Source organism: Natator depressus, chromosome 13 (genome assembly GCF_965152275.1).
Source record: "Natator depressus isolate rNatDep1 chromosome 13, rNatDep2.hap1, whole genome shotgun sequence".
Classification (NCBI taxonomy): Eukaryota; Metazoa; Chordata; order Testudines; family Cheloniidae; genus Natator; species Natator depressus.
The window spans coordinates 35,004,037-35,015,885 of NC_134246.1; the positions used below are offsets into that span (position 1 = coordinate 35,004,037).

General features: G+C 46.9%; 1 pseudogene; it reads left to right on the top strand.

Moving 5' to 3' along the window:
• The first annotated feature begins 5,827 nt into the window (after positions 1-5,827).
• LOC141997599 (olfactory receptor 11G2-like) lies at positions 5,828-7,266 on the top strand (annotated as a pseudogene).
• The last annotated feature ends 4,583 nt before the right edge of the window (positions 7,267-11,849 follow it).

Below are 11,849 nucleotides of genomic sequence, written 5' to 3' on the forward strand. Positions count from 1 at the left end.
AGTTTAGTATCATCCGCAAATTTGCTGAGAGTGCAATCCACACCATCCTCCAGATCATTTATGAAGATATTGAACAAAACCGGCCCCAGGACCGACCCCTGGGGCACTCCACTTGACACCGGCTGCCAACTAGACATGGAGCCATTGATCACTACCCATTGAGCCCGACAATCTAGCCAGCTTTCTACCCACCTTATAGTGCATTCATCCAGCCCATACTTCCTTAACTTGTTGACAAGAATACTGTGGGAGACCGTGTCAAAAGCTTTGCTAAAGTCAAGAAACAATACATCCACTGCTTTCCCTTCATCCACAGAACCAGTAATCTCATATAAAAGGCGATTAGATTAGTCAGGCATGACCTTCCCTTGGTGAATCCATGCTGACTGTTCCTGATCACTTTCCTCTCATGTAAGTGCTTCAGGATTGATTCTTTGAGGACCTGCTCCATGATTTTTCCAGGGACTGAGGTGAGGCTGACTGGCCTGTAGTTCCCAGGATCCTCCTTCTTCCCTTTTTTAAAGATTGGCACTACATTAGCCTTTTTCCGGTCATCCGGAAACTTCCCCCATTCGCCACGAGTTTTCAAAGATAATGGCCAAGGGCTCTGCAATCACAGCCGCCAATTCCTTCAGCACTCTCGGATGCAACTCGTCCGGCCCCATGGACTTGTGCACGTCCAGCTTTTCTAAATAGTCCCTAACCACCTCTATCTCCACAGAGGGCTGGCCATCTCTTCCCCATTCTGTGATGCCCAGCGCAGCATCCTAAATGGGAAGCCCAAAACTGTAATCCAGGCAGGGGAGATCGGAACAAAATGGGTTGGAATGGTGTCCCTAGCCTCTCTTCGCCAGAAGCATGATTGCCAGGGCATGGATCAGTTGCTGATAACCTGTCTGTTAATTCCCTTTGGGGCATCTGGCACTGGCCACTGTCAGAGGACAGGATACTGGGCTTGAGGAACCCTTGGTCTGACCCAGTATGACCATTCTTATGTTCCTATGCTCTCCTAGAAGACAGAGCACTGCCTTAGTACTTCCAGCCACTGGCTGGGATTCACCATGTGCCCAAGGGGCTGGCACTGGGGGCTTTCAATGTGGACTCATCTTGACCTCCGCCAAGTCCTGTCTGAGGGGGTGACAGGTGCTGAAAGTGTGTGGGGTTGTGTGTGTGCAGGGGCAATGTGTGTGTGGGGGGGTGTAAGTATGGGCGGTCTCTTTCTGGCAATGCTCTGGGTGTCCGCACAACATTCAGGGATCAAATCCAGATCTGGCTGCTCCCATCCACTCCGGAGACCAAGTCCCAGGGACCCAGTGGCTCAGAGAGCAGATATCAGCCCCTTCTCACCCAGCTCCCTTCACAGCAGAGACGGAGAGAGGAGGAGGCTGAGATCTCACAGCCAGGTGAGTTTTTACACACACAGTCCTTCTTGCTTCGATTCTTCTGTGGCTGCTGCTCTGTTCTGCCACCTGCCCCTCCCTGCTCTAACCACTAACCCAGCCAGGCGCAAATTCAGGCTGCCAATCAGCAAGAGGTTTCTAACCATCAGAGGGAGGAAGTTCTGAAGCAGGACCCCAATAGGAGTTGTGGGAGGCACACAACTTGGTTAGTTTTAAGGGACAGATAGAGAAATGTATGAGTGCGTGTCATAAATATAAAGGGAAGGGTAACCACCTCTCTGTATACAGAACTATAAAATCCCTCCTGGCCAGAGGCAAAACCCTTTCACCTGTAAAGGGTTAAGAAGCTAAGATAACCTCGATGGCACCTGACCAAAATGACCAATGAGGAGACAAGTTACTTTCAAAGCTGGAGGGGGTGGGGAACAAAGGGTCTGTCTGTCTGTGTGATGCTTTTGCCGGGAACAGACCAGGAATGCTCTTCAGAGCTCCTTAAGTTGAATAGAGACTGGGAGTGGATGGGTCATTACACAAAGTAAAACTATTTCCCCATGTTTATTTCCCCACTCCCACCCCCCACTGTTCCTCAGACGTTCTTGTCAACTGCTGGAAATGGCCCACCTTGATTATCACTACAAAAGGTTTTCTTCCCCTCCCCCCTGGTCCTTCCCCGCTCTCCTGCTGGTAATAGCTCATCTTAAGTGATCACTCTCCTTACAGTGTGTACGGTATCACCCATTGTTTCATGTTCTCTATGTATAAATCTCCCCACTGTATCTTCCACTGAATGCATCCAATGAAGTGAGCTGTAGCTCACGAAAGCTTATGCTCAGATAAATTTGTTAGTCTCTAAGGTGCCACAAGTACTCCTTTTCATTAAGTTAGTAAGTAATCTAGCTAGAAATGCATTAGATTTCCTATTGTTTAATGGCTGGTAAAATAAGCTGTGCTGGATGGAATGTATATTCCTGTTTTTGTGTCTTTTTGTAACTAAAGGTTTTCCCAAGAGGGATTCTCTATGTTTTGAATCTGATTACCCTGTACAGTATTTACCATCCTGATTTTACAGAGGTGATTCTTTTACTTTTTCTTTAATTAAAATTCTTCTTTTAAGAACCTGATTGCTTTTTCATTGTTCTTAAGATCCAAGGGTTTGGGTCTGTGTTCACCTATGCAAATTGGTGAGGATTTTTATCAAGCCTTCTCCAGGAAAGGGGGTGTAGGGCTTGGGAGGATATTTTGGGGGGAAGACGTCTCCAAGTGGGCTCTTTCCCTGTTCTTTGTTTAAGACGCTTGGTGGTGGCAGCATAGGGTTCAAGGACAAGGCAAAGTTTGTACCTTGGGGAAATTTTTAACCTAAGCTGGTAAGAATAAGCTTAGAGGGTCATAGAATCATAGAATCATAGAATCATAGAATATCAGGGTTGGAAGGGACCCCAGAAGGTCATCTAGTCCAACCCCCTGCTCGAAGCAGGACCAATTCCCAGTTAAATCATCCCAGCCAGGGCTTTGTCAAGCCTGACCTTAAAAACCTCTAAGGAAGGAGATTCTACCACCTCCCTAGGTAACGCATTCCAGTGTTTCACCACCCTCTTAGTGAAAAAGTTTTTCCTAATATCCAATCTAAACCTCCCCCATTGCAACTTGATCTTGGTCTTTCATGCAGGTCCCCACATCTGTACCCTAGAGTTCAGAGTGGGGGAGGAACCTTGACAGTGCGATTGTATAATGGGTTGCTTGTGATGGGGGCATGGCTCAGGAGCCCCAGGGATCACTTCCAGTTAATGTCCTGTGTTCCCAATGCTCATGCTTCAGGGTTTCAGCCGGCCACTGGCAGGGGTCAGGAAGGGATTTTCCCCCCTGAAATGTATTCTGAGAGGTTTTTTTGTTTTGTTTTACCTCCTTCCTCTGAAGCACCAGAAGATGCCCACAGCTGGAGATGGGACATTGGATGGGGATGGAGAGGGGGATGAGGTGGCACCGAGCATTCTCTTTCCCCAGCACTTGGCTGGCTGGTTCTCGTCACATGCTCAGGGTCCCACTGATTGACATATGTGGGGTCAGGAAAGAATTTTCCCCCTGGCAACATCGGCAGTGACCTAGGAGGGGAATTTTGTGTCCCTCTGCCATGTGTGGTTACAAGTCACTTGCCAGAATTATTTGGGTGGATCTCACTTAACAATTTCCCTGCCATGGCAGGGGCCTTGGGCACTAGCACACCCCTCTCCCTCCTGTTCTCTGCCTGAGGCTGTGATACTTTGGCATCACTTTGGCTGTTGGGTTAGTGTGTGGGTGCTGTTAGTGGCCTGTACTATACTAGATGATCGGGCCTTAAATTGTATAATTCTATTCCCCTGACTGCCTCCACAGAACTGGGGGTAAAACACACAAGTTCTGAATCTCAGTGGCTTGTGCTCTAAACCAAATCACGTCCTCTTTCAGGCCCATGACTAGAATTCAGGAATCTTGTTTCCCAGCCCGCCTGCCTAACTCACTGCCCCAGTACTCTCCCAGAGCTGGGTTTAGAACCCCAGAGTTTTGACTCTCAGCCTAACCCAATCTGCCTACTAGGCCTCATTCTTTTCCCAGACCTGACTCCCCTCCTTCCATACAGCTCTGCTGATTTTCAGTAGCTGGGGATCTGGGCCATTGTTTTTCCACTACTACACATTTAAGTCCAATGCCTAATTAACATGGTGGAGAAAGGTACTCTGATTTAAAATTCTAACCCCTTCCCCTCTTCAGTGCAGGTGTTAGCGCTCGGAACAAACAGCCCCCAGGTGTCTCAGTAATTATCCAGTAAAACCAGGGAAGACCATATTTTAGAGGCCCACCCATTGCCACATTATAATCCTAGCTATGAATTTAAACTGATATAGTTAAATGAGTGGAAAAGGCTGTGTGGATGTTCTTAATTCAGTTTAAACCAGATTATTCTGGTTTGTTTAAAATCAGTTAGGAATAGGTTTAAGCTAACCTGCAATCAGCTTCTTTGAGACCAAAATAAGTGTGTCCAAATATTGGTTTAACTATGTCAGTTTAAAAGTCAATTCATGTTATACCAGCCGCTAAGGCCTACATTGTTACAAGAGCCCAATAAAAAACATGCTTCAACTGCCCAGTAGTTCTCCAGAAAAGAGTAGATTTACATTCCAGAATGATAGGCAGACAGCCAGATAAATAGAAAAGTGTGAGAATAGATACATCCAAGTTTAAAGGAAATAAAATAAAGGCTTTAAAACATTTCAGGTAGACTTATCTTCTCTTTCATAAAGGAACAAGAAAAGAAAAAAGTATTTTACAATTACTTTGTAGATCGCCTTTAAAAAGAACTTCTGTTCTGTTTGGTATTCTTTGTACTCAGATGATCAGAGTAGATACATTTTTGGGTTTGTCTGGAACCCAGATTTATGTAAGGCCATTTTAATCAAATCTAGACATACGTATAAAATATATTTATTGGTTTAACATTTCCAATCTCTATTGGAATCTTATGAATCAAATCTATGAATTCATATAATATATATTTACTACTTTAATATTTGACTTTAACTTGTAAATTAATGTAATATACAGTTCTTAACCTAATATTTCAACTGATTCTAGAAATGTGTCCTATATGGAAATATTAACGCAATATTTTAATTAGCTCTAGAGGCTAAAAAATACAATATACAATATATCATTATTAATATTTAGTAAAATATTTTAATAAAATCTGGAAATGAGTACAAAACTAGTCAAATGTAATATATAATTCTTAATTTACTATTTTAATTAAAAATGAGCTTATATTATTAATTACTTTAATCAAAATAGAATTCATTGCAGATATAATGCAGATATAATGCAACATGCTTAACAAATCTGGAAATCATCCCAATAATCTTAAATTTAATCAAATCTAGGAATTAACATGATATGTAAATATTAATTTAACATGTGAACTGAATCTAGCAATTAGTACAGTATGGACTTAATGAGTTTAAATTTTCATTGAATGTAGGAATGAATATGATATATAATTCTTAATGTATTATTTTAATCAAAACAGTAATTAATATAAAACAATTCTTCATTTATTATTTAAATTGAATATAGAAATTGAGAGCATATATTGGTTTTCATTTATTTTAATCAAAACTAGGAATTGATATAATATGCAGTGAATCAAATAATCAAATCAAGAAATTATTATAACCTGTAACTTTTAATCCTGGTCATTGACTGGGGTTCCTAGGTGCTACCTCAGTAATAATTAAAAACTAAGTAATTAGTAAATAGTATAATTATCAAGTGACTATACATTAATTTCACATATAATATACATTCAGTTCACAAATAAAAATGGATTCCAGAGTTTAATCATATTGATATATTAATATAGATTTTTCTTCTGCAGAGCTGCGAGGGTCAATCCATGATTGATGTCATTTTTGGATCTATCCAAACTCAAGGTAAGGAATTTTAAAAAGTCACCTAAAGATGCAGCCCTAGCCCAGTCAATGTCACTTTTGGCTTGAAGAGTGGGGAGGAGAGAACTTGAAATCAGTTTCCCGTGCTACTCTGAGTATCCTCTGTTGTGTTAACCTGCGTAGATGGGGTTTGTGATCTTAGACTGGTCCCGAGGAGCTGATCCAGCTATAGAAGGAGGAGCAAGAGTTTGTTTCAGAGGCAGGACAGCTAGCCGAATGCCAGAATGCAGGATCTTTGTCTGGTGCTGAGGGTTTCCAAAGGCAGAATAAACCCAGCTTGAGTGTCAGATCCCAAGCAGAGTTTGAAATGTGATATGTATGAGAGAGATACTGACAGTGACTCTGTGTGTGTGTATGTGTGTGTGTGCTATTCCCTACTACTCTAATGACTCCTCCCCTCCCAGATCTCTAGCTAGAACGTTGGTGTCCTGTTGATTATTTCAGCTCCACGGCCCCCTGATGAATATGATCAACAATACCATCCCGGTGACCAAGTTCATCCTGCTGGATTTCCCCTCCTTGGGCTGGCTGAGTCACACCTTCCTCTGTGCCCTCCTCTCCCTGGCCTATGCTGGGACGCTGGCAGGAAACCTGTGCATTGTGTGGGCCGTGCGGTGGGATCCCCACCTCCAACACCTGCCCACGTACATCCTGCTGGGGAACTTCACCTGGCTGGAGATCTGCTACATCACGACCACGCTGCCATGGATGCTCTCTGACCTGGTGTCCCCCAGCGTCCCCATCTCCTTCCAGGCCTGCTTTGTGCAGTTTTAATTCTTCTTTTCCATGGGGGCCACCGAGTGCCTCTTCCTCTTGGCCATGGCCTTGGATAGCTACCTGCCATCTGCCACCCCCTGCGCTACCACATCCTCATATCCCACCAGCTCTGCTGGGCCCTAGTGGCCTCTTGCTGGCTCTGTGGCTTCCTTTGGTTTGTAGTGCCCACCGTCCGCATCTCTCAGCTCTCCTTCTGCGGTTCCAACACCCTGGATCATTTTCTCTTTGACCCAGCCCCACTGGTGGCTGCCTCCTGTACCCCAGCTCCCCGGACTGAACAGGCCTGCTATGCCATGAGCTCCCTCATCATCTTTGTCACCATCCTCTTCATCTTGGCCTCCTACGGGCTAGTCATCAGGGCTGTGCTGTGGCTGTACGCAGGGGCTGGGAGGCACAAGGCCTTCTCCACCTGCACCTCTCACCTGGCCATGGTGGGCCTGTTCTATGGCTCTGCCGTGGTCACCTATGTCAACCCAGCTGCCTCAGGGAGCAGCGGGAAAGTGGTGACTCTCTTCTACACAGTGGGGACCCTGCTGCTCAACCCACTGATCTACAACTTGAGGAACAAGGAGATGAAGGAGGCTGAGAGGAGGACCCTGCTGGGGAAGCAGTAAGGGGTTCTGCTCTGGCCCCAGCCTGCAGGCACTGGACTGTCAGGGGGTTGGGCAATGGGATATGGGGCCTTTTCCTTCTGGGTGGTGCAGGCTCCAATGCAGCAGGGGGAACACACACAGCATTTTTCATGACCTCTAGGGGCTACTCATAGTATAAAAAATGCCTGTATGATGATACAACTGGAAAATGGGGGGGGGGGGCAGGGGCAGGGGAAGGTGGGGGGGTATATGTGTCCTTGATGGAGGAAATAAGCTGTGCACAGTGTGTGCGTGTTTGCAGGGGCTAGGAGTGCAAACTGAGTGTGTGTGCAGGGAGGCTGGCTCGCATCACTGCCCTTTTTGTGCAGCTGTATTTAAAAGCGGATACCTGGATAAAAGTGTTATCACACTTAGAGCCAAAGAGCAAAGTTCTGCTCTCCTTTTCTCTGCTGTCAATCAGAAGCAACCCCAGTGATTTGCAGAGACTGACACCAGTGCAACTGGGACCAAAATCATGGTGACATTATGTTTGTACATTATGGATCACACACCCTTCCCACAGCCAGAGATAGAACCCAGGAATCCCAGCACCCCCAGACTAACTCAGGGCTAGGGACAGAAATGAGAAGGCTTCTAACCATCAGAGGTGTGAGGTTCTGGAACAGATTCCCAATATGAGTTGAGTTAAAACTATGAGTTAAAACAATTACTTTTAAGGGAGAGCTGGACAAATATATGAATGGGGTTGTATGATGGGGTTTCTTGTGATGGGGAGGGGGACAGGGTTTAGCAATCCTGAAGGTCCTTTCTGGTTCATCTCTGATGTTCCTAGAAGCTCATGCTTCACGGTTTCAGCTGGACACCTGCAAGGGGTGACGAGGGATTTCCCCTCCCCCTCAGCACCAAAAAATATTCTATTTTTTTTATGAGAGGGGTTGTTTGTGTTCTTGTCTTCTTCCTCCAAAGCATCAGGGATGGCCACTGCTGGAGAAGGGAAATTGAATGGGGGTGGGCATGGCTCGGAGGTGGCACTGAGCATTCTCTGTTGCAGGTGCTTGGCTGGCTGATTTTTGCTCACATGCTCTGGGTCTAACTGGTCACCATATGTGGAGTGGGGAAGGAATTAGCCCCCCGGTCAGATTGGCAGTGACCTTGGGGGTTTTGCACCTTCCTCTGCTGCGTGGGATGCAGCTCACTCATCAGGATTATCTGGGTTTATCTCACTTAACCCTTTCCCTGCTATTGTGAGGCTCTTGGTTCACATCAGTCCCTGCTATTCTCTGCCTCTGGCACATAATAATTTAGTCTCCAATGGACTGTCCTATTTTGGTCTAAATTTTGGTCTGCTGGGTGGTGTTGGTGGCTTGTGATTTACAGAAGGTCAGGTGAGGTGAGGTGGCGATCCCTGGTGGGCTGGCTTAAACTCTAACCAATGAGTCCCCACTCCCAGATCCCCTGCTCTAACCCACTAGAGCCCACTGCCCTCCCAGAGCTATGGATAGATCCAAGGAGTGGTGACTACCCATCCCTCCCTGCTGTAAGCCACTGGACCCCACTGCCCTCTGAGAGCTGGTAAAAGAACCCAGAGTCCTGGCTCCCAGTCCAGTCCTCTGACCACTGCACCACATACCCACTGCCTGTGCTGTGTCAGTTCTAGGCATTAACGGAGGCTGTCCATCCCTGAGGGTTGTCCATCTGTTATCTTTCATGGGAGTTAGACCCGATTAATAAATCACGCAGACCAGACTGTAAATCCCTTGCCATAATTAGCTTGTTTTGATGTCTGAACATTTCTTGGTCTGGGTATTGATGATTTGGGTCACTGGCAGAGCCAATTTAAGAGCTGAGCTGAAGTTACTGCTGGTTCCTGCTTGAAAAGTTGAAGCCAGGCAATTAAAAGGAAAAGTTATCTGATCTCCTGAGAGAGCTGAGGGCAGAACCAAGTGCTAGGAGAAGGGTGGGGGCTGTGGGTCAGGACTGGGTGGGTCAGGACTGGGTCTCCACCTGGTGGAGAGGGCAGCTGTGTCTCCAGGGTCCATTCAGCTCTTGGTCTCTGGCAATGAGCAGAGCTATTCAGTCTCAGGTTCACATGGACCTCTGCTCTGCTGGGAACGAGCCCACTCATTACACATGGGCCCCACTGCACAGAGCAGGTGGGCATCACTACTGAAAGGGGGTCTAGTTCATCAGGATTCAACACAAGGCGGGTGGGATGAGAGACCCGTGTCCTTGGACCACGCTCCTCACTCAGGCACTGTAGAACAGACCCAGCGTAGAAATGAACGTTCAGCTACTGTCCTGAGCAGCAGGAAGCCTCCCACTTCCCAACTGATATCGGAGTTCCAGGGGGGATGAACCCAGCATCTGACAGCCCATGGAGGGAGTGGGGGGCCGAGCGCTTGAAAAGTTCCCATGACCCTGTTGTCATTCCTGCACGCCCCACCCCCCAACCCCCGCCGATCGCAGTTACCAGGCTCCCTCCTGTGTCCAGAGACATAAGGGGCTAGATCCACACAGGAACTTGCACCCAGTGGTGCAGCATCTGATGTTTAGGTTCCTGCTGCCCAGTGCAATCCAGAGCCCCCAGGTAGGTGCCCAGGCTCCATAGACCACACACGGGGATAAAGAGGCACCTATGGTCGGGAGCTACCCAAACTAGCCATAGGGAAATGCCAAGGAGAGGGGTGGGGCCAAAGCCCCATCCTTCAAAGGGTCGCAGGCATCTGTAATCAGGATTCTCAGCCGGGACCCCTCTCCGGGAGTAAGGCATCTGGGCCGAATGTGCAAATTTGCCTTAATCCTTCTGTGAATGATCTGTATGGCTCTGTACCGATCCCCTTGGCAGCGCTTGCCCCTGGGGAAGGAATCAGTTCTCTCCCTGGGACATGACAGATCAAGCCAGGTATTGCAGACACAGAGCCACTAGGACCATCTGGGCTGGAACCAACCCATTGGGATGGAAGTCCCTAGCAAGACACTGAGAACCCCAGGGACTGAAGACAAACCCTTAGCTGCAGAGGTAGCTGAACATGTGACCGCAGCCTGGCTATGTCCGAAGGACAAAGACACTGGGGGGCAGATGGCTGTCAATGAGAGCTGGACTCACACAGACACAACGTGTGTGCTGGGGACAGAGGGCCAAAGACAATGGAGCATTGAGGAACAGGTCTATGGGCCAGACGCACTTTATATAAACAGAGAGCAGGACTCCGGGCCGGACCCACTCTCTACACACACAGAGCGGGGCCCCAGGCCAGACCCGCTCTGTACACGCAAAGAGAGCAGGGCCCCAGGCCAGACCCACTCTGTACACACAGAGAGAAGGGCCCCGGGCCAGACCTGCTCTGTACACATGGAAAGCAAGGTCCCTGTGATAAAGGGAGGGGGGAAGGGTAGCTCCCTTTTATGGACGCCCAGCCAGCCAGTTAGCTGTAAAATCCCTCTTGGTGTCTGTTCTCTGCTTGCTTTACCTGTAAAGGGTTAACAAACCAACAGGTAAAAGAAAAGGAGTGGGCACCTGACCAAAAGAGTCAATGGGAAGGCTAGCACTTTTTAAAATGGGAAGAAAAACTTCCCCTTTGTCTGTTGTTCTCCAGAGAAGGAGACACGGAACAGCAATGCTGTAAGCAGGAATGCTGTGTAAACTTCATCTTCCATACCTAGAAGGCAGGGAATGTTTAAATAGACGCGATCAGGTTTATTTTTTTATTTTGGCTTGTGGCTCTCCTCCGTGCTAAACCCCAGGTGCTTTTGTTTGCTTGTAACTTTTAAGCTGAATCCCAAGAAAGTTATTCTTGATACTTAATTTTTGGAATTGCTCTTTTAATATCTAGCAAAAGCCTAAGTTCCAGATGTATTTTCTTCCTTTTTGTTTCTAATAACATTTATATTTTTTAAGAACAGGATTGGATTTTTGGTGTCCTAAGAGGTTTGTGAATGTTGTTTGATTAGCTGATAGCAACAGCTAATTTTCTTGTTTTCTTTCTCAGCTCTTCCCGGGGTGTGTGTGTGTGTTTGTGTGTGTGTGAAAGGGCTTGAGGGTTCTAAGGGTTTTTTTTTTTTTTTTGCATTTGGATCATGGCAGTGTTTACCAAGCCAAGCTCAGAAAAAAGGTGTAACCTTGGGAATGTAATACAAGCCTGGAGTGGCAAGTATTAATTTTTAAAATCCTTGCGGGCCCCCACTTCTGCACTCAGCGTGACAGAGTGGGGATTCAGCCTTGACAGGGGCAATCATCACTGATGAAGGATCCAAGGCAGAAATTTGGGCAAGAACTGCACAAACAACAGCAGCAGTGGCAAAGCTAACCCTGTGCATGAGGTTGAGGCCAGGCACCGAAACCTTAGAAAATCCAGTCTTCCCAAAGCGGCACTGTCAGGCCAAGTTTTCCTCCAGCAACATGGGGATGGGATAATCATCATAGACTTCAAAAGTCCACATTCCTGACCAGCCCTTGTACTGGACCGGCAACCTGGCTGTAGGCAAGTCAAAAGAGTTTGACTGGAAGGGTTGAATCATCACTTGGACCTCTGGGTCGATTAAGTTGGGGTCCACTAAGGATTGGTGAATAGCCGACACTTGTGCTCCAGTGTCCCTCCACGCTG